Below are 6,000 nucleotides of genomic sequence, written 5' to 3'. Positions count from 1 at the left end.
TAAGGAAATCAACATCAAAACAACACCCATTAATGAATTTATTGGAGAAAAAAACTAAAAGTTTTCATGTAGCACTTATCAAATATCATAATGCCAACTAACAAGCATGAATATCCTCATCATATGTAATTCCTTACTTGATATTGTTTACAAAGTGGACCAAAATTTTGTTACTGATGACCTTTTTAACATGGTTTATATATGCGTAAAATATGCCTTGAATTTCTTATCTTTTATTGGCATAGTAAAAGCACGTTTTTAGTAATATGATATCATGTTGATGCTTTCTAATGAATTACAAGCCCTGGTAGTTTAATTTTGTAATAGATTTAGCCCTTTTTTTGCTTACTTTTCTTAAGTGAAATGTAGCTCTAACATGTTTCCTAGCTTTTTTTATATTTTGTTTAGAAGATTAATCGATTCTATCTTACAATTTTATTTTATCAATTATTACCATGCTTAAATTTTCCTTGCAATGAAGTCGTATTTATATCATATGCTTGGAAGCTAGTAAGTTTCTTATTGCAAATAATCTTATGGACACTTCTTATCTCTTTCTTTTTTGATAAATTTTAAAAGGTGTCAAACTTCAAGACAAGATCAAGCAACAAATAGTGATGATGAAGGCTGATGAGATAGATACTACAATTTTGTAGCATTGACTAGTAACTTGAGCTAGGTATTTTGATATTACATATGGCAGTGATGGTATTTAAAAGGTATGCATGATGCGGTTTTTAATTTTTTTTGGCTTTATAATTTTCTTTTCACTTGATTTATATTTATTCATTTGATCACGCCAACGCATGTTTTTTTGTTGAACCACATCTTAAAATATTTATTAGTTTAATTTGATTAATGAATTAATTCAATTGGATCGAATGATAAATTTAATTAGTTTGTTTGATCCAATTAGTTTGATGTAAATAATCTTAAGCATGATGATAAATAAGTCTGTTTTAACATATAAAATCAACAAATCCAATGAAAATAAATATTAAAACATTCTCATCAGCACATCTTTTGAAAATAGAGCATCAAGTATTGATATCTCACTTTTTTAATCTCAGAGTGCTAATTAGCTATCACTAATTTTCTTTCAATATAAAATTCCCTTACACTTTAACATGTAATCTTAATTTATTTGCAGCATGGGTAAATGGGTATTCGGGCCGGGTTCAGGTTTAACCCGGAATTCACCCGGGTCCAATTCAGTTGACCCGAACCTAACCCAGTTTTGTAAACGGGTAAAAAACTAACACATGAACCCGACTTGTCGGGTTACCGTATTGACCCAACCCGACACAAAAATCGCGTGTGCGTGAGAGAGTATGACGCAACACGGGAGCAGGACTTTAGATGCAAGAGTGTGTGAATGTGCGAGGGCCGGGTGCAGGACTACAGTTTTCACTAGTGCAGGCGTTGGAGCACGCGGTGCGAATGCATGACTTCGGGTTCGGCCATTCTAGCTTGACTGCTAGGGCTTTGTGCATGTGTGTGTGAATGCGGGTGATGACAAGCACAAGATTGCTACGCTCATATCTCCAGCTCTCAGCTGCGCGCAATTGGTGACTGTGTGCTGTGCGGGATTATGCCTAGGCGGGGGACTCGGGTCAAATTGGGTCATATTTGAGTTAGCGGGTTGACCCGAACCCGAATGTTGGAATTAAACCCGACTGTGTCTAGGCGGGGGACTTGGGTCAAATTGGGTCAAATTCAGGTTAGTGGGTTGACCTGATTTTTTAATTGGGTCAAAAATTGGAACTAAATCCGACCATTTTGTTAAACAGGTTGACCCGAAGCCCAATTATTTTGGGTCGGGGTATTGGGTGGTGTGATTAATTGACACCCCTAGTTAGCGAATCAACTAAATATTTATACTTATAATATTTAATGAAACCACAAATGAAACAATTAAAATAATAGTGTAATATCTTTAGAGTAAAAAATAGCTGATGAAAGATCGAAATCTTTGTAATAATTCTATTCAACACATTGCTTATTCAACACATTTAGGAATAAAAAAACTATTAGGAGAGTAAAATAGAAAAATCTACTCCATCTTGCTTGAATGTGTTTGCTTGTTTGCATATGTTTGCATGTGTGTGTGTGTGAGTTATACGTGTTTTTTAGTATGTAAATTACACAATATAATTTTTCATCTACATGAATAACTATCAATTAAAGATACCTTAAAAGATTACTTGACTTATTTTTTTAGCTTCACTAATACATGTCAATCAAAATTTGTAATGCTTCATGTCTAAGAAAATCATTTTGAAATTATATAAATTTAATAAATACCTAAATCAAATTTAGTTCCATCAATATTTTGTAGACCTTATTTCTTTTAATTAAAGATACCTAAATCATGTATAGGCTTGACACATTTCTTTTAATGCACTGTATAGGTTCAAAATAACAATTGAAGAGTGAAATATAAAATTAACTCTATTTTTAATGACTGCATATGCGAGCTTGTGTGTAAATTGTATGTGCTGATTTGATTGTATGAATTACAAGCAAAGTATACAAATGCACATAACCACACATACTAATGCATGATGGAGTTAATTTTGTATTTGACTGTCCAAATATTATTCATATTTCTAAATATTGTAGTTTATGCAGTTTGTTGAATGAAATTATTATAAAGCTTTTGACTAATAGGTTTGTTATTATTTACACACACACACACATACAGATATATATATATATATATATATATATATATATATAACATATATGATAGTGGATTACACCAACAATAATTTGGGCTATCAAATTTAGTTCATGGTCGGGTTCGGGTCCAACCTGACTTCGACCCACCAAATTTTTTACCAGACCTGAACCCGACTTGATTCTGGGTTCGGGTCACTTTTATGAACCTGAACCCGACCTAGTTTGGGTTTGGGTTATCCGGACCCGACCCAAAATGCAATATAATAGCTTCAGTTTTTTTTTGCATCTTGATGGCAGATTTGCATTACAAAACTCTTCTATATACTCTTAATAATTGATAAGTGGCAAAAAGTTAAATTTTATTAAAAAATTTACAATTTTTTTTACATAATACCTAACACAGTACATTACAATTACATAACATAAATTACAACTTACAAGCTTAAATTATAAACTCTATAATCTAAAATTACAAGCTCAAATATCAAGTTACGAGATCAAACTCATACTCTTCAAGTTGAATTCACTGCAAAAGACATTGTCTTACAAGCTTAAAAAATCTTAACCATACATAATTCTAAATTATGATTCATGAGACAGTACAATTAAAAAGCTTCAATGAATAGCTCAGGTAAACCCTCCAACTCATTCAACAATTAATATAAAGTGAGCAAATATTGAATATTTGATATTTCTAAATTCTAATTATCTATTAGACTATTACCATCCAAGGCGGCATCCAACAATTTGCACTTTGCATTAAGCTTAATAGAGTATCTGTTCTTCATGAAAGCCATATGGAATAGTATATTAGATTTACCCCCAACGGCTCTCACTTTCAATTTAGAGGGTTTGTTATTATTGCTTAAGCTTTAGTAACAATCAACCGCTCACAACCCATAGAGACAGGCCAACTGGCCAACATCATTACAGTTAGAATAGGTCAACAGCCATAACAGAGTTCAGGAAAACCTCAAAGGCGCAAATAACAATAGTTTTGTGAAAGGCCCAAAAATCCAAAAATGTGACTCATGTTCCCAACAAACCAACAACAACAAATAACACTAAAATACTAAAATAGACACTACAAACAAATAGCAAATATACTAGAACATACACAAATAACATACATCAAAATGAGCGATAACTTATAAAAGCATTTAAGTAGACCATGGATATAAATTTAAATGGAATGCTGCAACTGCTACTTAGGTGCTGCAGTTTTGCTACTTGTGCATAAGTGTATAACAATATAAGCCACAAGAAAATAACAGAAAGTCAGAAGTAGTGGGAACTACAACAACCAACTAGCAAGCAGCTGATAGCCAACAATAGATATTCTAATAATAGTTCACTTAATTGTCTTTACGAAATCCATTAATTTTCTATCATCTAATAACAGAACTTTCCCTTACTTCTTCTTGAACTTGCTCAACCATTAAATTTAGAATATCCTCGTCATAGCTTAAAGTTCAGGGTCATGTAAAGCTGCAACAAATAGAAATATAAACATTGATTAAATACTTTTCTTGTAGTATAAATTAATTTAAGGGTTGAATAATATTGCACCTTGATCATCATACAACAAATCTTTTGTACAAACCAAAGTATCAACAATGTCATGTTTTAGTACACATCGATACTGATCTAGAATTCTACCACTGTTGTTGAAGGCACTTTTGGAGGCCACTGTTGTTATGGGAATACATAACATGTCACCAGTCATTGCAGAAGCCTACTTATATTGATTGCCTTTCCAAAATTGTAATATATCTAGCTCTATTCTCCTATCAAGTTTGGGTTCATCGAGATATATTTCTAATTATGATTTTTTAGGCATAATGACTTCGTTAAATGAATCAAAGTCCTGTTTGTGAAAGTTATGGTTGAAAGATAGAGTAACTATATATAATATATGAAAAAAAAATTGTAAAAGCACAAACACCTGAAGAAACTGTGACTATTATAATAGATAAGAGTGACTTGATACATTAGAATGTCTCGTAGTTGCACTTGATCCAACCCTGGATGAAAGATTCCCACTACTTTTTGAGTTGTTTGCAAATAATCCGAACAATTTTTCTTTTACCTTTTTAAGTTCATACACAATCACCCTCATACAATCTTATGTAGCACCATTCAATGAATGCAAACTTGTATCATGAATAAAGAATGTTTGCTATTGCTAAAATCACACTAAAATCCGACCAGTACTTTTCAAATTTTGTTATCATCCCTAAAACCATTCTTCTTAAATAGTCAGGGCCGTCAGACAACTTATGTTTCATTGCTGCATAGGCCATTGAAATGCATGGAAAATAAAGAACAACTATTTCATGTTCAACAATCAGCAATTATCCCCAATCCCCACCGGGCACCACTGACCATAACAATAGAGTTTATTTTTTTTTTTCAAAATAAATGACAAACACGTTCACAAATGCCATTTTACACTGTAAAAGTTTTGTTATGCGAAACCCAAAAAAATCCATGATGCATGAATGGTGCTACGGTTCTAAACCTAAAGCGGTAAAACCCTCAAATTTGTATAACCCTTTAGCAACATAATTGTTAAATGTAAATTGAGAAACCATAAAATATACGAAGCCCTAAAAATCAAAATAGAAAAAATGGAAAAAATTGATGCGCTATTTAGCATAGCAATGGCCCAAAGCCCTTAATTCTTAATGCAAAAAGCCTCAAAATGAAAAGCCAAAACCTTAAGATAGAGGATTCGACGAGAAATTTCAAAACCAAAACAGTGAATAAACCTAATATCTAAATTCTAAAAGTCATAATAATATAAGTGATTATACCACAGGGGGACAGAGTGCACATAACAAACTACAGGTACGAGATTAAGATAGAGGATGAGGATTCGACAAGAAGAATCGAAGAAGGAGAGGAAGGCAACAACCAACAAGACGGAACCCAGAGAGACCGAGACAAGACTGCGAATTGCGAAAGCTAAAAGCTGAGACCAGAGCGTCGAATCGAAGACTTGAAAAGTCGAAATGAAATGAATATAGATTATTCATTATCGCTAAACGCCTAAACGGCTAAACCTAAATTGATGCTAACTGCTTGTCACAGAGGGTCAAATTCGAGTCTAAAATGAGTTTTCGGGTTGACATGAACCCGATCCGAAAATTGAAACGAGTTAAAAATCCTGAACTGAACTCGACCATTTTTGGGTCCGGGTTGACCCTAACCCAAAATTTTTGGGCCGAGTTTGAGTCGGGTTTTCAGGTCATGTAAAATATCGACACCCCTAACAACAATAACAATCAACCCCTTCTAATAAAATATAGCCCATAT

At 33.0% G+C, this 6,000-nt stretch overlaps 1 long non-coding RNA gene across 1 annotated transcript in view; it reads left to right on the top strand.

Annotated features, from left to right (window-relative positions):
• Positions 1 to 588: 588 nt before the first annotated feature.
• The window catches only part of LOC114579241, an 86,063-nt gene continuing 80,651 nt past the window's right edge, over positions 589 to 6,000 (top strand). The window contains exon 1 of the long non-coding RNA XR_003700146.1: positions 589 to 719. This is a non-coding gene — a long non-coding RNA (uncharacterized LOC114579241). The remainder of the gene's footprint in view (positions 720 to 6,000) is intronic.

This window comes from Dendrobium catenatum, unplaced genomic scaffold (assembly GCF_001605985.2).
Source record: "Dendrobium catenatum unplaced genomic scaffold, ASM160598v2 fragScaff_scaffold_243, whole genome shotgun sequence".
Lineage (NCBI taxonomy): Eukaryota > Viridiplantae > Streptophyta > Magnoliopsida > Asparagales > Orchidaceae > Dendrobium > Dendrobium catenatum.
Note: the sequence above shows the minus strand (reverse complement) of the source record. Positions and strands in the feature narration are given on the sequence as shown.